Genomic DNA, 23,553 nt, shown 5'->3' on the forward strand with positions numbered 1-23,553 from the left:
CACGACGAACGAAACTGGGCAAATATTTTGCCCAGTTCAGAACTCGGTAGTCTCTTGTTGAAGGAGACTGACGCATGGCACAAACCGTAATTGCCCAGTCTAGTGTTTTGACGAGTTTCCCTTTTTAAAACTCGCTAAGGATTTGCCTATCACCGAGTTTGCAACTCGGCGAAGGTTGTCTATGTCTACAGACAATCCTGGGTTCACCGAGTTGTAGGACAAGATATTGTACTATGCGATAAATTATGATCCAAATATGCTTTATTTGGGTAATTTATACCAACAGCGATCAAGAAAGGTCGAAGGCTACTAGGTATCTTCATTGTTACCAACATTCGCTAGTAGAACACGCTGCCATTACGTGACTAACTAGTAGCATGCGAACCGGCAATACCACTAGAGAGATACATACTAGCATTGTTCGGGCTAAGCTCTGCTAATAGTCTGTTACCAGTGGCGTTGTACTAGCAGCACGCTAGCTGAACGCTGCTAGAAGGCAATCTCGAACGCTGCTAGTAAAGGGGTCGTGTACTAGTGGGATCCTAGATCTGTTGTGCCCAGCACCACAACCGCCGACATGCGAGCACCACCGTGCACAGCTTCGCAACCATCACGACACCTAGACAGTTGCGCTTGCTCCACTGCCTTCACCTTGCCCGCCAAGCTCCGGGCCACCGCCCCGTCAACAGGTCAAGCAAGCACTAGCCGCCGCCCACAACCTCATGAGCTAGCCTCCAACGACGCCAAGAGAGAGTCCGCGCGTGAGGAAAGGCGGCAGGCCACAATATTCAATCCCCAACCAATCAAGCCGATGGGGGAATCCAAGAACCACTGCCGCCCCAGATCCGCCAGGAGCAAGCGAGTCAAATGGTCCCACTCCCACCGCCGCCGCTTTAGGCCCAACAGCGGCACTACTAGGCGGTGGCGATGGGAAGGGAGTGGGAGGGGACCCGCCGGTGCTAGTGAGCTAGGCTCCGCCTGGGGGACAGACGGAATTTGACATTCGTTTAGGATCACTTGACCCAGATGTAAATCGAAAGTGCCCTTCTCAGCTCGAGCTCATATGAGCTGGGCTGAATAGTAAAATTTGAAAAACAATTCAAAAAATAATGGATTTATTTTGCTGTTCACTCAAGCCCATATGAGCTTGAGCTCAGTTTATCCACTTCCGGCTATATTGCACCGGGAATGAACAGTGAGATATTGTTGCTTCCCGTAGTAGTATCGGGTACTTTCAAGAAAAGTCCAGCTTAAATTCTACACCGAATCGGAGGGAACAACCGCAATTTGCTGGTTCAACAGTTGCGAAGTTTATCCCTGACCTCACGTCATACGGAGTTCGGATGACATCTCTCCAAGTAGCTTCCTCGTTAGTGCGTGCCGGCGGCAGGTATGACCACTCAATCTGAGTAGCCCCAACGGCACAGTCGCCATCCTTTGAGCTCCGACTCCTGCACGGGCGTTCTCACCTTCCGACTTCGATCTTGAGGCGACCACGCACAGGTCTATGCCGTGAACCTATAAAATCTCCACCCCGGCGTTCCGTTCGCCCACAATACAAAAGCAGAAAATTGTCATCCGATCAAGCAACAACTTTGGATCTCTCGATTCGGCAAGCTGCAGCAGGGATCGAAATCAGGCACTCGTCAGGGCCGGTCCTGCGATTTCAGGGGCCCGGGGCGAAACTACAATCCGGGGCCCTTCGGGGAAGATTTAAATTTGTATCAAAGAAAACAATTAAGTGCATTCAAAATCAGTGTATATATCAAATAATGTTTCATATATTACCTTCAACATTTTCCCCTAACATTTTGTGATGCAAAATCGCTAATGATAGTATCAATATCAATTTCTTCTCCGTGCATAAATTCGCCAAGTCATTTAACCTCTCTTGCAATTTCTTCTCCCATTTTAGGCCCCTTTTCCCCTAATATGTCCCTAGCTTTGTTATCAAGATTACCCCAATTACTTGATCATAAATATCCATAGTAACAACCGGTTCAACATCCTCCTCGTCGGCATTAGTTTGGTCATATGCAAGAACTATTGCCAACTCGTCCGGATTTCCTGAAGTGCTCGTATCGCTCTTATAATATTAAAATGGATCCTCTCAACGCTCCTTTCATCTCATCTACCTCCTTCCTTTCTGTTTTTTTCACTTTAGGATGGATACTTTCTACCCGAACCCAACATGGTCGTGCTGCAATTGAAAGGAACAATTTACTTTTAAAATTAGCGCAAAGCTATGGAGATATTAGATTAATTACAGAAGATCTTCATCTAATGTCATGAAAAAACCTGCTAGGGCATAGACGCATAGTAGTACAGTACCTTCTCTTTCTTTGTATTCTTCACCATTGCAGTTGCATCTTTGTATTCCTTCTTAGCTTCTCTAATTGAAATGACAAAAGAATATGGCATATCATTGTTTGAAGAATTAAAAGGAAACCAGCAGAAGTCATGTGTTGTCTATCAGGGGTAGATGCACAAAGGTAAAAGGTGAAATGAAAATATATAGCCAATGGGTTATGTTATCAAGAGTTTCTTTTTAGTTGAGAAAGGGACCAATGCATTTCTTGATTTTCATTGCTACATTTAGCTAACGCCTAATACAAAACAAAATTGAGAATTTCAATGAAAACTATTGCTAAGATTATCCCTGAAGATCTATTGTTAAGATCATCACATCATTAAACATCAGAAATGCAAAAGATAACCAAAAAAAGCAGAAATACTATTAGTGAAGTGCTCATAAAACGGACAAAAATTGAACCTCTTCTTGGGCCATAAATCTAAATAAACATGTTAATATTTGCTAGCCCTTGCCTCTGGTTTCAGTTGGCATGAAGCAATGTGTGTCATGCAGCTGTTGCATGGAGAAGGAAAAATATAAGCAGGTAGAGGAATAAAAATTGAGATAATAATAAAGTACAACAGGAATTGAATCTTGTGGTTATATATCTGGATTTCTCACTGGCTGGATCCTATTGTCCATGAACATAAGCATCGGTCATATTCTGCATACCTGCAAGAATGAACCCATAACTAAACCAATCAATAACTGCATTTGCAGCAAACAACCAAGGAAATAAAAAGCTTCGTCTGGTATCCAAGAAGAAACGCTACATCAACAAACCGTGTGATCCCCTATACCGAAGCTGTCATCACATGGAAGCGGGAGGGATCAAATAAATTATATTTGGAAGGAGATCGTATGTACAAATCAGATGGATTGTGTCGCTCACCATGATTGTCCTTCACCTTTTTACTCTTGGAGATGGTCGTTGAAGAGTACAGGAAGAGCAGCTTCTTTGTTTTCTGTCTGTAAACCTATGAGCAAGTTCACAATCAGATGGCGTGCAACGGAAACGATTCGCGACGGCAGCAGCAGAGCCATTGGAGGATAGCGAGAATGGCGACGGCATGGGATGGGATGCGTTGGTGGAGGAGACCATGAGTCGGAGATTAATAGAACGGGATTTAGTGCAGAAGCTGAAGAGGGTGAGAGAAATCAACCGATGGTAGTATGGTACGGAGAAGCTGATGAGACCGATCTGGGGAAGATGATAGGGCGCAACGCCCAACACGGTCTTTTTTTCCTTTGGGTGAGCGAAGCTAAGTTTTCGATCTGTCGCTCCTCCGGCACCTGGACCGAAGTAGCCAGCTATAGAGCCCATACATCGTACGTGCAAAGAGGCTTCCTCCCACCAGGACCAAAAACAGCCAACTATCTAGCCCACAACTCTGCTAAAAAAACATTCTAGCCCACAACCTGGCTGCGCCAGCCCAAGTCAAAGATTGAAGCGTACGGGTACAGCCCAACTAAATCAAGCAGCGAGCGTACGGAGGCACGCAGCGAACGGGGTGGATGGAAAGGAACGAATCGGTATGTTCCACTTAGCGGTGGCACCTCTTAGTAATTTTGTGAACTTTTGATCAGACGGTTGCAGACTCCTGAGCTATATCACATCAAGGGTTAGAACAATTCGAGTGACGTGGCTTCATGAGAAGGCAGGAAAATCATCTAGTGGGGTGCCCCTATTCAGATATAGAAGATTACCCCAATTACTTGATCATAAATATCCATAGTAACAACCGGTTCAACATCCTCCTCATCGGCATTAGTTAGGGAGTATGCAAGAACTATTGCCAACTCGCCCGGATTTCCTGAAGTGCTCGTATCGCTCTTATAATATTAAAAGGGATCCTCGCAACGCTCTTTTCATCTCATCTACCTCCTTCCTTTCTGTTTTTTCACTTTCGTATGGATACTTTCTACCCGAACCCAACATGACCGTGCTGCAATTGAAAGGAACAATTTACTTTTAAAATTAGCGCAAAGCTATGGAGACATTAGATTAATTACAGAAGATCTTCATCTAATGTCATGAAAAAACCTGCTAGGGCATAGACGCATAGTAGTACAGTACCTTCTCTTTCTTTGTAGCTTAATGATTGGAGAGCCCGACAACAATTTCCTGTTGACCTGTTCGGTCGAGAAAGAATTGGGAACAGGCATTAGAAAAAAAAAATCAGGAAGAAGAACAGGCGAGGGCAGAGGGGCGAGCAAACGTACCTGGCGCAGTCGTTCGTCGGGAGGCAAAGACGAACAGGCGAAAAGGCAGGGAACTACCGATCCGAACGAACAGGAAATTAGGGATTGATCGATTCCTTTCCTCTCCACGTCCTTTGCCTTGTACGCTCAAACATGGGGCGGCTCATTATCTCTAACTTTTTTTTTCCAAGGCCTAGTAGCAGGCGACGCGAGAGGCTGAGGCGCTGGTGAGCTTCGCTTGAAAAAACGTATAGCTCCTGTATGCTATGTACACGTCCCTGGGAGGCCCCCCTGACTTTTGGAGGCCCGGTGTAGGTGCCTGATCGAAGCTAGCAGGATCCATGGCCTTGGAGAGGTTCTTGACGGCGCTTGTCTTCTGCCAGGCGCCCCTCGACGGATACGACACGTCCGTGATGACAGCGAGCTCTGTCGGCAAGCACGTCTCGGGCGGCACGTCGAAACTGGCGGCTCACGAGGTGAACGATGAGGAGAAGAAACAGGGATACTCCGGCGGGTCGACGGTGCAGCGGCATGCTGGGTTCCAGATGGCGTTCGACGGCCTCAACTGCTTCGACACCGTCATGGTGCACTGCGCATGCCCTTCTTTCTGAACATGTATAGGACTTGGATAAGTTAGAACGTTGACACGTACGTACTTGTAATGGTTTTTCCATTTGATTGCACTGTTTGACTAGTAGTCCATATGCATAACCTTCAGTACGAACGAAAGTAATTTGAAGTGGATGTGTATTTGTCAGAGCATCTCCAATAAAAAATGCAAATTTAAAGATGTAAAATAGGAGATATAAAATTTTACATCTTCAAAAAAGAGCCAACTCCAACAGATAATGCAAAACAGAGATGTAAAAGAGCAATTCCAATATAAGATACAAACTGGAGATGTAAAAAACTAGTCGGCGGCAGGCGAATTGGGGTGGCGGTAGTGGGGCCGGCGTCGGCGCGACACAATTCGGTGCGGTGGCAGGGGTGGTGAATCGGGACGGCGGCGGCGTGAATTGGGGCGGCGAAGCAGCGGTGGTGCAGCAGCATAGGAGCGGCCATTCGAGGCGGAGAGAGCGAGGAGGAGGAGCGGCGGTGGGGCGGCGGAGGAGCATCAGAGGGGCGGTGGGCGTGCGGCTCGAACCCGGCGGCGAGGGGAGCACAAATCATACGATAGCACGGCGGCGATTCGGCGGTGCAGAAGCGGCCAATTCGGCCGATTTGGAGGCGGGTAGCGGTGGAAACGGAGGCGGGGGTGGTGGAGTGGCTGGATCTGGCAGTGAGGCGGCAGCCACGAAGTTTACCGGCCGGGGTGGGGCAAAACCGAGGCGGCGGCATGGAGGCGGAGGCGGGATTGGGGACGGTGGTCCCACCGGCGAAGGCCCCGACAGGGTGGGCGGCTGCGGTGGAGGAGGCGGCGTGGTCGTCGAAGTCAGACATGGCCTGGGCGGTGGTCGGTGGGCGGCGGGCAGGCGACTGGCAGGCGAACGAAAGGAAAATGAAAGCGGTTTGGCAATTGGAATGCGGCCGCCGTTTTTATATCTCCTGTAGATAGAGATGTATATTTGCACTGTGGAGTGTTGAGGTTTACATCTCCAAAAAATGGTGATGCATCTTTTTTCATTAATATTAACGCCCACACGTGTGGCACGAAGCAACATGGCCCAGACACCTCCATTATCATCCGTTTTGCCTTGGTTTATGTGGCACGAACGTTTTTATGTGGCACGAAGCAAATTTAAGTAATTCGCCATGGCAATTTTAGTTTATGGTTCATGGCAAGTCTAGTTTCTTAATTCTTCTTTTTATAATATGTCAAAATTTACTTTTAAAGGTAGAAGATAAAATAGCTAAAACATATCATGGCAACTTCAATGTAAACACAATGGCAATTCATATGCAATAGACATGATAACTTTTAACACCCAAAAAAGTCACTAAACATATTGATATGAGATTTACTTTCGAAGAACTCGTCGCGATGGATTTAATGATCAAAACGGATCTTCAATAGGATTTTTTATTTAAGAGATAAAATATTTTAAAAACTTGAAATTCAAAAAGATTTTCACATGCATGCATGCGGTGACGTGGCGCAATCTGTGTGTTATAAGGCGTGTGGGCGGGTGTTGCTCCCACTACACGTGTGGACGTTATCAGCGTCCTTTTTTTCGGACAAAGAAGAGACGACTTAGGCACCTATCCATTAATATGAAGAACAAGTTACAACCATGGTTTTCAACGCCTGATGTTCAGATTGCCTAGCTTTAGAAGCATAGGACAGTGATCAACCGAGTGGGACCTACTTTTACAAACCATTGTAGGACTAGTATTGGATCCTGAGAAGTCTGCTCTAGCCGCATTGTTGTGAGCCCTGCTAGTAAGCTCCCCGGGAATGTGCCTAACGGTTATCTGACCTTGCTAGTAGAGCTAAAGAAATTTGCCAGTTGGCTTCTAATCTCCCAATGACCAGGGCATTTAAGGATATCTCTTGCTTGTGCAGCCTAGGCCAAAACTTGATTGTCCGTGAAGAAGATGATGTCTTCTATTGTGATTGTATTGATCACTTGGGCAGCTACTTGAAGTGTCGTAGCTTCTGCTTGGAGAGGTGACTTGATTTGCTCCTCGGATAAAAGAATACTGATATTGACCTCTTGATGTTTTTCAACCATCTGTATGAAAATTCCTATGCCTGTGGTGTTTTGTGTATCCAGTTTCCATGCTGCATCCGTAAAGACTTTGCAATTTGGGCCAGTAGTTTGCATTATATCCTGCTGTTGTGAGCTTAGGAGTAAGCTGTTGCTATGCTCATCTTGACTAATACCCTGCCTTGCTTGTTTTGATTGAAGTGTTAACTCTTGATTATTTAGAATGGCCTGCATAATTTGGATTTCATGTATAGGCTTGATCTCTTTCCTGACGAAAAGAGAATCATTCCTCGCTTTCCATATGCACCAAAGAAAAGTCATTATATTTGTGAGAGAGGACTGTGGATGCCTTGAGTTAAGAAGATCATTGATAATCTCTGCAATACTAGCATAGTTGTTAGAAAAAAAATCAAATTTAATAAACTAAGGATGAGCTACCCAAGCTGCTCTAGCAAAGGGGCAAGTAAAGAAAATATGCATGTCATCTTCATCCTGTTCGCATCTAATGCAGCTTTTCTTTATATGTTTGGAATATTTCCCTGCTCTCATACCTGTTGGAAGTGCTTTCCTTAAGAGCCTCCAAGTAAAGGCCTGTACTCTTGTAACCATAGTCTTCTCTTTCCAAACCTGCTTGAGTAGTTGTTTAATCTCTTGTGGTGCCTCTCTAGGCAATGGGGACCCTTGCTGTTGCAAGTCTTGAAGACATGCTTTATAAGCAGATTTTGAAGTACATTTCCCTGAAGGATGCAATTTCCAGCAAAGGATATCAGTTCCCTCTTGTTGAATAACCGGTACCTGTATGATGCTATTAGCCACCTCATGATGAAAAAGATTATAAAAAAGTCTAGCATCCCATGTTCTTTGATTTTGGTCCCACAAATCCTTGATATGAGAAGGATAGACATAATGCCCCGATTGTATTTTTAAGTGCTCATATATAGATTGCCAGTGAGGAAACCAAGGAGTGCTCCAAATGGAGGAATTGCCATCAAGAATTTGATAGATTGAATTTGCTTGAAGAATGTGTCTTACCTTAAGAATTGAAGCCCAAAAACCTGATTTTGGAATGTTGCTTTTTGCTCTCCAAATAGAAGTCTCAGGAAAATATTTAGATTGAAGTACCTGTGACAAGAAACTTTGTGGTTCGTCTGCAATTCTCCAAGCCACCGACAGGATTAGGCCTCTGTTAACAGCTTGGATGTTCTTGACTCCAAGACCCCCTTCTACTTTTGGGGTGCAAATGTCTTTCCATGCCTTGAAACAAAGAGCTCTCTTGGATTGATCTTCTTTTATTTCTGTCGACCAAAAAATTCTAATGATAGTAGTAAGTTTGGCAACTAGTTTTCTTGAGAAAAGAATATTTGACAGGTATGGAAGCAAAAACTGAATTGATCAAAGTTAATCTCGTTGCATGTGAAAGTTTATTAGCCTTATAACAAGTCAATTTAACTTTAAATTTATCGGCAACAAAGTTATAGGCACTAGATCTATCCTTATTAGGGAGAATTAATGGGTGCCCTAGATAAATAGAATTGTCGATAATTTCATGCACCAGGAAAATTCTCTTAATATCCTCCTTATTGACATCGTCGACATTCCTGCTGAAAATAATAGCTGACTTGCTCCTGTTTGGCATTTGCCCTTAAACGTTGCAAAACCTTTGAAGGATTTGGTGCATATGAGTAGCTTCTGTAACTGTAGCCTATCCACATATCAGTAAACCGCCAGCAAATATTTAAGGAGTGAATAGGTGGACATCCTGGTCCCAAAGTAATTCCTTATAAGTGGTTAGCGCACATGGCTTCCTGCAAAGATGTTGATAGCTCATTAATGGCCAAGACAAACAAATAAGGGGACAATGGACAACCCTGCCTGATACCTCTACTACTCTGAAAGAGGCCATAAGATTGACCATTAATGATGACATAGAAGTTGGGAATAGCCATGCAAGCGTATATTAAATTTATGAAATGAGCATGCATCCCTTTATGAGTTAACGCCTTAACAATGAAATCCCATTCGATCCTATCAAAGGCCTTATCAAGATCTATTTTAACCATAAAAGTAGGATTTTTCCAGGATTTAAGATTAAAGGAATGTGTAATTTCCAAAGCAATGAAGTTGTTATTGCTAATCCTCCTGTCAGGAATGAAAGCTTGTTGAGAGTGATGAATATAGTTAGACAAATGTGGTTTAAGCCTGTTTGCAAGTGTTTTAGCGATGACCTTGTAAACCACATTGCAAAGGCTAATTGGTCGAAAATCTCGAGGGATCAGGGGAGCAATTTTCTTGGGAATAAAAACAATATGAGTATCATTCATGTGATTAGGGAGAGTACCTTGTATGTAGAAATCTTTCAATACCTTGGTTATATCATCACCCATCCATTCCCATGCTGCTAAGTAGAACTCGACATTGAGTCCATCTGGTCCTGGTGACACATTCCTTTTCATGGCTTTTAAGTTCTCCAGGATCTCATTTTTATCTAGGATGCTATAAGTAAAATCGCCTTCGTCTTGCTGATAGGATGTGCACATGTAAGGCCTGCCATGACTCACATTAGAGGAGGAAAAAAGATTATGAAAATAATTGATGGAAGTCTTTGCAATAGCATGAGGCTCAATTTGAATATTATCATTCTCATCTTTAATAGAAACAATTCCGTTTTCCTCCTCCTTTTAAGAACAACATGATGGAAATAAGTAGTGTTTCTATCACCATTGATATCCCAATGTTTTTAGATCTTTGCCTATAATACTCAGTTAACCTAGTCATGTTCTGCTCGTAATTACAAACTAGAGAGGCCTCAAGAGAATGATTCTGTACCTGTGGTGGATTCCTTTGAATACTTTTGATTTGCTCACCTAAAATTTCCAGCTCTTGTTGAATTGACTTTTTCTTTCTGCACCAAGCTCTCAAAGCTCCTGCAAGATTAGTTGTCCTATTGTGGAAAGCTTTATTCCTAGAAGCAATCCAAACATTTTTAGCAATCCAGTTTTCAAATTTAAAGTTTCTTCTCGGCTTGCGCATATGAGCATCAGTAGAAAGTAGAATAGGAGCATGATCACTAAGAATAATAGGTAGATTGTAAACATTAGAATTGGGAAAAATCACATACCATTCAGTATTAACCAGACATTTATCAAGTCTTTCCATGGTTGGGTTAGAAGCATACCTATTGTTTGTCCAAGTTAGAAGCGTCCTTTTTTTGCATCTACAACATCTGCTGGAGAAGTGTGTTTGGACCTCAGAGATGCAAAAATTAGTTATTTTTGCATCTACATCATGTATTGGAGATGTTCTCGCTTTCTCAGTTTGGGGTTTCGCATGGAAGTGTATGTACATCGTTTTCAATGGGTCTCTATTATTATGACGAGACTAAAAAATGTTGTTGAAACTTTTTTTGAGGGTGATTTTTTTATTACAGGATTATAGAGTTACAATCTAGAGACAAGAATTCCCCAGTACAATCACGAGCAATCCTATGGCCCAGGAGAGGACCGGTCGAGAGCTAGCGCCGGTAGTCGCCGCCTAGCACTGGCTTTTATGTAAGTCGTCCATGTTTTCTAAATTTTGTTATTGGATGCATTGCTTGCAAAAAAGTTTATTCATAGTTAGAACTTGCAAAAAGGAAAAGTCATAACCTATAGTATTCAAAGGTACTTGCCCTGAACCATGTGAAGAATCACAATATTGCTTTGAAGGTCATGAGCAATCTCTCAAAGGAAAGGCATGGCTTCACTGCACCAATTGTAAAGGGCTGGCCAAGAGCTAGACTTGGTGAGAGCGGCTGGCCAAGAGCTACACTCGGTGAGAGCGGCTGAGAAATGGCTCTTAATGCACCAAAGAGTTGTGTGGCTCCTCTAGAACTTGTTAACCTTCTGAGTGAAGTTCATGACCCTGTCCTCTTCGAAGAGATATCATTATACTTAGTGCTACTAGGATGCATGTCTCCCAGGTTATGTAGAGACTACCCGAATTTTCTAGGTTGCTGGATTCGCCGATCAATGCTTGCTTCTCTCCTGATTACTCCAATTCCCATTTGTTCTTAAAACATCTCAGATTGTCACCTATTTCATGCGTTACCATGACAAATAGAAAATGTGGTGGTAATGAGCGGAAGTGAACAATAATAAATTTTCTTATGGGATGGGCGTAATCGGATTTTGGGTCTTACTACAAGAGTTTGGCCTTCCCTGGCATGTAGTAGAAAAAGAGTGGTTGATGCTAGGATCTACAAGGAATGTTATGTCTAGCAAACTTGCAATTTATAGAGTTGGACCAGGCAAGGGGACGAAAAGGAAGGGCCATGTAATTCTGATATATCACATGCCTAGAAGATTTGTCATTGCCCATGAAGTCATGGTTCTATCTCATATTTAAGTTTCTCTTTAAAGCATGCCTTATCTACATGACGGGAGTGCCGATTACCCCCATCATGACACCATCAATCAGTTTCCATTATTTGTTGGCATTCTTAAAAATGCATAGCAAGTGGAAGATCAGTTGATTTCTCCAAATTTTCCTATGCATGTCCAATTGCATGTCTTTTTTCTAGTTCAAAGTCTTAGTTTTGTTCTTCTCCTCTTGTAGCTAATATATGAATTTATATATTTCATGGCAAATGTGTGCAAATTCGTGTATTTTCATTTTAATTAATACAACATTTTTATGATTTATAATATAGCAAATTTGTTTTTGTATAAGATGCCAATTTTTTGATACTTTTTATTCTTTTACCTACATAATGAAAAATCATTTTTTTCATCTTTTTCATTTTCTGTATACAAAAGGAATGGCGATTGGGCCCGGAGGCCTGGAAAACGCCTATCCGCCAAAAATGCTTGTTTGGGCCTTTTTTCTACAGCAAACCAAAACGTTCTGGGTGTATCAATCGATGCACGCAATTATTTTTATTAAATTATTCAATAGAGTCTGACAAAGCAGATACATGGATCGACCCAAATCCATCTTCATGACAACCTCAATCACACACAAGTATGCTGAAGAGCACTGGCGCAGTCACGCACGCCATCTATTCCGGTGGCCTCACCAGGCTGCCCCACAGCAGGCCGAGTGCACCAACCAATTTAGCAGACTCTCAGTGCATAGAAAGACTACTCTAATCAATCCTCGGACCAAAATTTGTGAAGTGTGCCACGAAGCAGCTAGCACCAGTTACAACCGAAATGCTTTTAAGTACATACACATCATTGATCATTGTTCTACTTGACCTACTACTACTTGTTCTACGTCTCTGAAATTTAGATCATTGATATCCACGCGGCTGGCTGCAGGCCAACCGAATTTTGAGCGGAAGTCAGGGTAAGTGTACAAGGAGAAGAAGCAAGAAACCGTGGGGTCTAATGATAAAATCATTACTACTAGAATTTATCTCCTGCAAAGCTTTGTCATACATTTCAGAATCATTTGCTGGAAAAGGAGAATAACCCTGGCATCTGCATCAATCATTTTCAGATTTTGCCACTACGATGCAGAGGCCGGGGAGTCCCCCCTTTTCGGAAAAAAGATTTTGCCACTACGCACGAACATTTCTGGACGCCATTCATCTATAAAAAGAACTCTATGATTCACATGTATCTTGATCTGCAGTGCTTCTATGCTGCAGAAGAAGCGGACACATAAGTAGCCCAACTTCATTAGAGATTACATTAGATACTATAAACAGGGAAACAACATACAGAGAAGATATCTAAGGTGGCACGAGAAAACGACCGCATCATCAGAACATAATTACAAATCTTGCAAATAGTCTTCTGTCAATATCACGGCCGGAATTAATGGCCAATAATACAATTCACACGCGCACACTTACAGTTGTAATTCTAAAAGAGAGAGGTGATGCATGCCAAGTTAGCAGCCACACTGCATGCTAACACATCTCTTTGGAAACAGGTGTGGCTCTTGAAATATGTAGTCTTGTTGGAGTCCAGGACACCTCCAGCTGCACTCTCACTCTCTCTTGCACGGATGGAGGAAGAAGGAGAAAAGGCCAGTGTTCGCCGCTGGGGGCGGGCGTTCGTCGCCCGGTAAACCACCGTGTCTCATATTTTTGTCTGATCGTCCGTCGATCCTCGGTTCCAACATTTGGTATCATGAGCTGGTTCATCTTGGGTGTCGTCCCCTTTGCCGGAGGCGTGCCAGCGGTGGTGGCGTTCGTCGTCGGAATATCCTTTGTGTGCTCCACTGTTCTTCTTCTTCTGCCGTCCATGCGAGAGAGAGTGAGGGTGCAGCTGGAGGTGTCCTGGACATGGCTTATTGCCAACAAGTTTAATACATTGAACTGGATCCTTTGGACAATTCATGTGGTCTAGAACATCTTCTTCGAGTGGCCTAGCCAATAAGATAGGAACAGGTTAAAGTAACGCAGGAAAACAAGTATTCAGTTAGTAGTAGACAATAGTATGACTTACATAAACACTTCCAGATAGAACCGCAACAGTCAGTTCCGCAGAGTGTACCACCACCTTGTACCTCTGATTCTAGGGCAGTTGTGCAGCAACCTCAAGAACTCTGGGGTGATTTCATAAAAGGTTAGAACCCGGATGGTCACAAGGAACTCAAGACCAGGTGGAACCTCCATCATGTTGCTGAGGTTCCAAAGTGTCAGCTCTTCTAGGCTCGCCATGGCACCTTTGTGTATCTCCAAGCACTTCAGACTAGGCAAGTCTCGCAAAATGAGTGTCTTCAGCTTGGGGAAGCACCCAGTGAGAAATACCAGCTTCTCCCAGTTGTAGGCATTGCTGAACCTTAGCTCCGTCAAATTTGACAACCGAGAAAGGGAAGGAAGAGGATCTCCTCTCAGCTGTGACCAATATAGACGCAATGAATACAAGTATCGCCCTGCCTCTTGGAAGTGAGGAGACTGGTCCAGTGTGTCTTCATCTAGTTGTCCATTCAACCGTAACTTTTGAAGGTTTGGCGGGGGGGCATTCAACCGGAGAATCACATTCTCATCACTTGCGCCCACAGTCAGGTGGGACAAAGATTGCATCTGAGCTAGAGATTCACAGAGGTCTCCACAATAGACTCCCTTCACATTCCATATTCTCAAGATTCTAAGCTGCCCCAGTTCACCCAAATGTCTAATGGACCCACTCTGCGCTTCCAATGTTTGTAACGTTTGTAGGTTCCTCAAACCCTTGGGGATGCATATACCACTGAGGCACCTGAAAACTCGCTCAGAATGATCACTTGCTTTCTCAACGAATAAGTGTCTAAGCCTCTGCAGTTTGACTATCCCAATAGGCAACTCTTCTATGTTAGTCCTATATAGGTCCAATGTCAACAAATTCGAAAGCTTCTCAATTGACTTTGGGAGTAGCTTCACCTTTGAATTTCGCAAACCCAAATGTCGGAGATTGAAAAGATCCCCAATAGCATTTGTAATCTTCTCAATTGGCAGGTCGCTTAACTCCAACACTGACATAAATCTACCCTTCTCCACTATCCGAGGTAGAAGAGTGGAAGATGGCATACTATGGTCCAATGCGATGATAGATCGAAGGTGGTATATACTTGGAACTGAATGGTGAATGTCCTTCTTTAGTTTGTGCACGACCAATCGCGACCATCATTATCAAAAGATCCACTGGGTTTATCCTCATCATATGCAATACCAAAACATTCTTTCTGACACAATACAACTGCCAGTTCACGTAGTATATCATGCAATCTGATTTTTTTATCCTGCCAAATGAGTTCCTCTCAACAAGTTGTAGCATATTTCTATGGACCAATTCTTTCAAGTAGCTTTCTGCCACTTCTTCTAGTGTGCTTTCACCCCTCTCCTCGATGAGCCCCTCTGCTATCAATAATCGTACAAGCTTTTTCCTTTGGAAAAGATAGTCTCTGGAAACAAGCTGCAGTATAAGAAACAACCTTTCAAGTAAGGTGGAAGATAGATAAAGCTCAAGTAAAGGATGTTTCTAACATCCTCCATGCTTGGATTATTAAGAAGCTCCCAGTCAAGCTGGTCACGTATTCGCTTGAATTCCTCTTTGGTCTTGTCACGCACAAAGAGCGTCCTGCCCACTGTGACAATTGCAAGGGGTATACCTTTACACTTGCAAACTACTTCATGTGCTAATTCTTCCAATTCTGTGGGGCAATGGTGATCTGTATCTATTGGGAAAGCAGTCTTACAAAAGAGCTCCCATGGCTCCTTATTTGATAGAGGAGTTAGTGTTATTCTTCTATCTTGGAAAACAAGGTGGGCCACATCATCAATGCAAATTGTAATAAGGACTCTACTCCCCTTATAATTTTGAACGAGTGCTCCAAACAAGTCATTGACTGCTTCTGGAGCCCAAACATCATCTAGTACGACTACATACTTCCTGTCCTCTAGGAATCTCCTCAATACATCTTGAAGACCTTTAGTGTCCATGTGATCGATGTTACCTGGGGTGTATTTGCTCTCTTTGTAAAATTCAGTGATCAAACATTTTAGAACATGTTTTGCAGAATACCTCTGAGAGATGGAAATCCATGCATGGCATTCAAACTTTTCTCTCTCCTTCCTATACACAGTTGCAGCCAAAGCAGTTTTACCAAGGCCTCCCATTCCATGCAGTGCAACCACAGAGCGTTCCGAATAATCATCACCTGCTAACCATTGCTTTAGCTTGTCTCTATTTTCTTCTACACCCACAAGATCTTCTTCACCAAGGGAAAGTGATATACTTGCTAAATGCTGAGATATCTCAACAACATAAGTTGATTCACTAGTATCTCCAGAACTTACCATCGAAACCCATCGATCTTTAGCCTGGAATAGGTGGACAAGATTGACTTCTGATTCTTTAACAAATGAAGCTATCCTATTTAATGAAAGCAGAACATTTGGTTGCTTGAATCCATTCTTCAGATAGGTACTCCATCCAATGTCGTGTTTCTAACCAACAAGATGCAAATACTCATCCACGGTATCCTCGATCCCATGCACAAGCATTCTCACATCCTGCACCCAAATTTCATATGCTTGATTGTTGCGATTCCGTATGTCTAGTCGACAAAGATATCCATGCATCAGCCTGAGCTCCCTTCTGATGCGACCCATTGTACTTTGAAGCTCTGTTAGCTGTCTGATGAACTGTTTGAAATGTGAACTAGCCTGGTTGATTGCTTCATACCCTAGAGCAGCACTAATCTTTGTCACAGCTAAAAGACTCACAGCCTCAGCCATTGCGCCTTGAGTCCGAAGGTGTTTGTTGAGTTGGCATAGATCAAGATTAGGATTTGTCACTCCGAGTTTCGGAGAGGTATCTCTAGGCCCTCTCAGTAATACACATCATAAGCTTGCAGGCAAATGACTAAGGAGTTAGTCATGAGGTGATGTATTACGGAACGACTAAAGAGACTTGCTGGTAACGAGATTGAACTAGGTATGAAGATACTGACGATCGAATCTCGGGCTAGTAACATACCGATGGACAAAGGGAATTACGTATATTGTCATAACGGTTCGACCGATAAAGATCTTTGTAGAATATGTAGGAGCCAATATGGGCATCCAGGTTCCGCTATTGGTTATTGAGCGGAGAGGTGTCTCGGTCATGTCTACATAGTTCTCGAACCCATAGGGTCTGCACGCTTAATGTCCGTTGATGATATAGTGTTATATGAGTTATATGATTTGGTGACCGAATGTTGTTCGGTGTCCCGGATGAGATCACGGACATGATGAGGAGTCTCGAAATGGTCGAGAGGTAATGATTGATATATAGGACGATGGTATTCAGACACCGAAAGGGTTTTCGAGATGCATCGGATAGCCATCAGGTCACCGGAAGGGGTTTCAGACACCCCCGGTAGGTGTTATGGGCCCAATGGGCCAAGGGAAGGACAGACTAGCCCCTGGTGTGCCCATTCTTTGGACAACATGCCCTAAGGGAAGGAAAGGAGGGAGGTCTAGCCCCTACTGTCTTTCCCTCTCATGGGAGAAAGGAAAAGGGGGGGTGGGGCGCCACCCGCCTGTGCCTTTCCCCTACACCTATATAAGGAAGGAGGGGGCGCGGCTTGGGAGGGAATCCAAGTAGGATTCCTCCTACTTGGGTGCCTCCCTTGGCTGCTCCTCCCTCCCTCCCACCTATATATATGTGGGAAGGGGGCGCCTAGCACACACCATATCAATTGTTAGCCGTGTGCGGCGCCCCCCTCCACCGTTTACACCCCCGGTCTTATTTTCATAGTGCTTAGGCAAAGCCCTGTGGAGATCACTTCACCATCACTGTCACCACGCCGTCGTGCTGACGGAACTCATCTACTACCTCGACGTCTTGTTGGATCAAGAAGGCGAGGAACGTCACCGAGTTGAACGTGTGCAGACCGCGGAGGTGTCGTGCGTTCGGTACTTGATCGGTTGAAGTGCGAAGAAGTTTGACTACATCAACCGCGTTGTGAAACGCTTCCGCTTACGGTCTACGAGGATACATAGACACACTCTCCCCCTCGTTGCTATGCATCTCCATGGATAAATCATCGCGTGTGCGTATAATTTTTTTGTTTTCCATGCAATGATTCCCAACACTCTGCACATTTTTCAGTCACCAAATCCTATGACATTCCATGAGATGACCAAGTAGAAGGCAAAATTCATTATGAAATATAAGCAACACCGATTACAGAACAGTACCGAACTAGCCACACCCCACCCCAACCAAAAGTTTGTGAGGGAAATAATTAAGTGGGCCAAGAAAAAGGACATGTGGGGAGACACGATTCGCCGAAACTGTCGCCGGCGCCCCCAGGAGCCCCCCAACGTGCTGGGTTTCGCCTGGGTTTGCCGACGCTATTTTGATATCCTGGGGGAGCGCTTGGGGCGTGGCTAGGCCGTTTTTCGGCAAAAAGCGCTGTCCGAGCCTAAAAAGGTGTCCTGGGGCGGGTGGAAATGCTCTAAAGTATGATGAACTAAGCCTATCACTACGGAAGTAGCACTCTAGGGTGGATACAGTCCACAAGCGATGCATCATGCAGAGCGAGCTCGAGCAGACACGGGGCAGAGACAGCCAACAAACATACCCCTCCTAGGGGCAGCATCCAATCAGCAGGAGGCAATTGTCAAATTTACGTTGTGCGGTCATGGGGTGCTGGCAGCACCAAAAGAGGATGGGATGTCGGCAACATCACCAGCGGGTGCTACGCAAGTAGTAGCGATCATGGCGAGAGAAGATGGGGAGGCCGGGACGGTGTTGTCCGAGGTGATGTCGCTGTCCTTGTTGCATAGCCTTGCGTGCACCAGTGCCTCCGACAGCTCCTTGGACGCGATGGATAGATCCAACTTTTTTGCCTTCGCGTGCATGGCCCGGGAAGTCATAGAGCCATAGAACAGCAGCTCACGCTCGCACAGCTTGCGCTGCGACATGGCTTGAGGCCGGAGTCTGAGTCCATCTTGGCTCGCCTGCTATTGTGACGCGCAATGCAAACATGGGGGCTCATCCACAACGGGGTCATCAAGAACAGAAACACCATGAGCCGCCCGACATCGACAACCGCGTCGAGAGGATTAGGCCTCTGGCGCTGGCAAGGCTAATGGCACAGTATTGGCATGCAGCGCCATGCATGGAAAGGCCGCCTCTTTGCAGTGCAGAGTCGTCAAATAATCGCACTGGAGCAGGAAGAGGGTTGCGCCCATGGCGCCGACACCAGCATGGCCACCAGAGCACCGTTAGCCATGACGGCGAGGAGTGGCTCACCGTCGAGAGGAGGAGAGTTCGCGCGAGCCCGAGTAGGGGAAGGAGAAATCCCGTATGGTGCTCTGGCTCGTAGGCAGAGGTAGACAACAAAGTCGTGGAGCGGAATTGGTATGCAAATCCGCAAGAGATCCTAGGGCTTCGGATGTGGCGGTGCGAAGAGGAGTCGCTGATGTCGCTGTCCAACGAGAAATGAGAGGGGTCGTCAGGGTCAATGCCATGTACTTAGAGAGCAGGACACTTGAGCTGCACCATGATGACATCGTTGCTGGGAAGGCAGGCGGGTAGGCTTGGAAGGATGGTGTAGTCGCGCGCGATTATGATGAGGGCACGCATGCTGTTGTACTCGCCCTAAAAGCAGTACTCATCCGGTGAGAGGAAATCTCCTATACGTACAAGAAGAAGTATTCAACCCCCTCCAGGGGCCAAAGCTCATAGGGGTAGTCAAACGCCTCCCCCGCAAAAAAACACCTCCACCTCCAGCCGCCATGTCGACGAAAAGAGTGATGGAGGAGTTGTCGGGGTGCTCCAACCGCTCGAAGAATAGTGTGTTTCCCTCATCATGGATTGGCCCGCGTCCGGTGACAGGGAACCACTCGCCTCCGTTGGAGAAGGAGAGGCGAGTAGAGCCGTGGCTTGAGGAGGTGACACCAATGGTAGGGTTGTTGCGGTGCTCTACGAGGGCGTTTGGATGAAGCGGAAGGGATTGTGCTGCGATGTGGATGTATAGCCAATGTTGCCGACTTCCGGATGAAGCAGCGAGGCGGCATGAGGAGTGGCATCGGAGGCGCAAGCAGAGGTGCCCACTTCGGTAGACCACGGTTACCCGAGAGTAGTGTGGTGGAGTCAGAAACCTACCTACAGAGGATGCGAACGACTCCGGTCCGATGGAAGAAGAGGACGAAGGGCTGGCAAGGGACACCAAGGCGGAGAGCCGATCTCGCGGCGGAGGTGGCAGCGCGGGCTAACGATGCCATTTCTTCTTCTTCCTTCCCCCCTTTTCGCTTGCTACTTTTGGGGTTGTTGGTGAATTCATTCGAGTTTTTTTTTCTGTTCTACTACTACTAGGCCCCATTCGAGTTCGCTGATCACCACTAAAAAAAATAGCATTCTATAGCATCGCTATATCACATTGAGAATTGCCTCGCTATATATATCAATGTACAATGTCTCGCTAATAGCATACTTAGCACGCTAATAGCATATTTTGAGGTCGACGCTAATTTGCTGTAGCGCGCTATTTTTTTCCTTGCTGATCACCGTTGGATTATGGGCTCTGGGGGTGCAATTTCTGGATACCCCTAACATTTCCATGATTTATGCAGGGGTCCATGTTTTACAAAGTTCAACCTTGACTACCATTTTTCTGCCAAAGGGATTTGCAACACGGGCACGATCAACATAAAAATGTATTTAGTGGTAGAGTGCAACGGACGAAGAAACACCACGTCGCAATGAACATCGCAATAGTGATGTCTCGACCGAATCGCAAGGTTTTGCTACACCAACCGTAATATGCTACACCGGAGAGAAAATGCTCTAAATGCATTGTAGAATGATGTCGCTCCTCGAGTATTCATAGATAGTGTCAGTGAAGTTCACGGCCATATCGCGTCAGAAGCATCCTTTGTATATCCAGTGCTGCTAGGAGACATGAATGGTGGATCATGTAGAGACTTGGAGACCTGCATTAGGCTGCTAGATCCGCATAGCAACGGTTGCTTCTCTCCTAATGTCTCCAGTTCCCTCATGTTTCCAATACATCTTAGTTTTTCACCTATCTGATGTGCTAGCATGTTCGAATAGAAGATGTTGTAACAAGCATAGGTGAATAACAATGTATTTTTTAGGGAATGGAAGTGAACAGATTCTTATAGTTGGTGCTACTTTTTTCCATGATGGAAGAGAGAATGGTTGTTGCGGTTGCTATGAGGAACATTGTGCCCCGCAAAGTTCCAATTTATAGAGCCGTGTCTCAGGCAAGGAGAAAATAAGGAGCGACCATGTACTTCTGCTATGTCACATGCCTAGAAGTTTGCCATTGCTCATAAAGGCATGATTCCATTTTCAATCACTCATACTTCGTTTTTTTTATAAAGCATACCTTATCTGTCACAGGGGAGTACAAGTACACATGTGATGATGCCATTCAATAGTCTCCCATCTTTGTCGGCATTCTCAGAAGTGTGTGGCAAGTGGAAGATTCGTTGATTTCTCCAAATTTTCTACACATCTCTGATTTTTTTGTCTTTTTTGAAATCAAATATCTAGTTCTGTTATTTTTCTCTTTTCTAGGGAGATATTCGTAGAGTTTATTTACGTGTGATACATTTCATCTAACCAACTCACTTGAATGACATCAGTGATGCTAGATCTGAGACAGGCAACCGAATTGCGTGAAAAAAGTTATGATTTTACTCTATGAACAACTGATGCTAGGTAAGCAACTCCTACAAATCAACGGAGATCACCAATAATATAAATCTCATTGTCCTTTCGACATTCAACACACCATTGGAAGGTGCATAATCAAGCAAAAAAATAAAATAAAAAGTAACACCTCGCATGTTCATCCACACATGATTTTGTGTGTGAAAATGATCAGATCAATCATAAGAGTTTACCTGATGTATAAAGCATCTCAAATATAGTAAAAATTACATCGAGATTCTGAGGCCACCGGAAGACCATTATTGTCGCCAGAACGAGCCGTCGACACTCCGCTGTCGTGGCTCCCCTACCGGAGCCGGCTTGATCTTGTCGATGACATCCGGGAAGTCTTCGTGCACAGACCCTAAGGACCAGTGCCTTGGAGCTGCAGTCGTCGCCGTTGAAAACTGGAGGCATAAAACCGATCGTTGAACTAGTTTCACTCATCAGAAAAATACAAAAATAACCTGCAGCAAAGAGGATTCGAACCGAGGAGGCTAGATATATAGGAGCGTAAATTGCAACTTTGGCCCCATAATCACCGTGGCTAGCCAACTTTTTTGTTAGATTTAAGTAAATGATTTTATTTTACGTCTATTTAGTATGACACTAATACACAAGAAAATTAATTATGGTATAAATCCATACTTCAAACCTGTGAACCGGTGGTCCGGCCGGTAAAAACCTGAACCGGCGGCATCGCCGGTTCGATCACTGGTTCGGTTTTTCAAACTATGCTCTGATTCCCTCATGTTTCCAACACATCTTAGAGTAATTGTGACCTATCTAATGTGCTAGCATGTCCGAATAGAAGACGTTGTTGTAACGAGCATAGGCGAATAACGATGTAATTTTTATAGGATGGGAGCGGCCAATTTTTTAGAATTAGTGCAAAAGTTTTGCATTTCATGGCATGTAGTAGTTGCTGCTAGTTTTTTCTTCCTGGTGGGAGAGAGAGTGGTTGTGGAGGTTTTTATGAGAAAAGTTATGCCTCGCAAAGTTGCAATTTATAGAGTCGTATCATGCAAGGAGACAAGGAGCGATCATGTACTTCTACTATGTCACATGCCTAGAAGATTGACGTTGCCTATAAAGGCATGAGTCTATCTTCAAACTGATACTTCATTATTATTATAAAAGCATACCTTATCTGTACGACAGGATTATAGGTTGACATGTGATGATGCCATTGAATAGTCCCCCTTCCTTGTTGGCATTCTCAAAAGTGAGAAGCAAGTTCAGGATTAGTTGATTTCTCCAAATTTTCCACGCATCTCTGCATTTTTTGTCTTCTTTTAAAATCAAATTTCTAGTTTTGTTCTTATCTTCTCTAGGGTGATATTCATAGAGGAAGGGAGGCTATGCGCATCTTTACCTCAGGTGATGCATGATCCCAGGCGCGCCGCTGGCATCGCGCTGTGCACGGGCATCCGCGTCTCCAAACCCGCCGTCGCTGACCTGCAGGGAAACTTGAGGTAAGCACGCGCCCGCAGCCACCCACCCATCGATCGATCTCTTGGACAGCCTAGCAAAACCTACTTGCGGAAGACCCCGGCGGCATAAGAGGACGACGAGGCGGCGATGGACGCCCGGCGGAGAGCGGATTTCACGGCGGACGCGGCGGCGTGGGCAGGCGATGCCATTTTTTGCTTCCTTCCTCTCTCTCGCTTGCAGCTTTCCGGGGTTGTTGGCGAATTTGTTCGGGTTTATTTTTCCTTTTCTATCGGTCCTGCTCGGTTTTGTTCATTTGGGCCTAGGATCTTGTTATTTATTTTATGTTTTTAGAGCAAGGGCCTGGGCTCTCGTGTGAATTCTTGATTTATACTAGCAAAAGGGCCCGTACGGCAACTGGATTTTTTTTCATAATCTCCAATGGCCATGATCACATTTTGCTGTGTCACCGAGATACACTATCACTCTCAATTTCGTAAAATCATGAAAATTATTTTAAACTCATGCACATATTTGAAATCATGAACATTTTTTCAAATTCATTAACACTTTTACTAAATTTCAAACATTTTCTAAAATCTATAACAATAAACGAATTCGTTAACATTTATACTATTTGTAAATATATTTTAATATTGTGAACACTTTTTAAAGAACTTTCTTGAATCGGCGGACATTTATAGAATAGGTGAACGTTTTTGTTGGAAATTGTTGAACAATTTTTTATTTCACGAACATTTTTTTATTCAACGAA

General features: G+C 44.5%; 2 pseudogenes; both read right to left on the bottom strand.

Moving 5' to 3' along the window:
- Positions 1 to 5,368: 5,368 nt before the first annotated feature.
- LOC147957568 (uncharacterized) lies at positions 5,369 to 8,009 on the bottom strand (annotated as a pseudogene).
- A 5,657-nt stretch (positions 8,010 to 13,666) lies between these two features.
- LOC147957569 (disease resistance protein RPM1-like) lies at positions 13,667 to 16,411 on the bottom strand (annotated as a pseudogene).
- Between the last annotated feature and the right edge of the window lie 7,142 nt (positions 16,412 to 23,553).

Source organism: Triticum urartu, chromosome 7A (genome assembly GCF_056163025.1).
Source record: "Triticum urartu cultivar PI428250 chromosome 7A, HENAU_Tu73, whole genome shotgun sequence".
Lineage (NCBI taxonomy): Eukaryota > Viridiplantae > Streptophyta > Magnoliopsida > Poales > Poaceae > Triticum > Triticum urartu.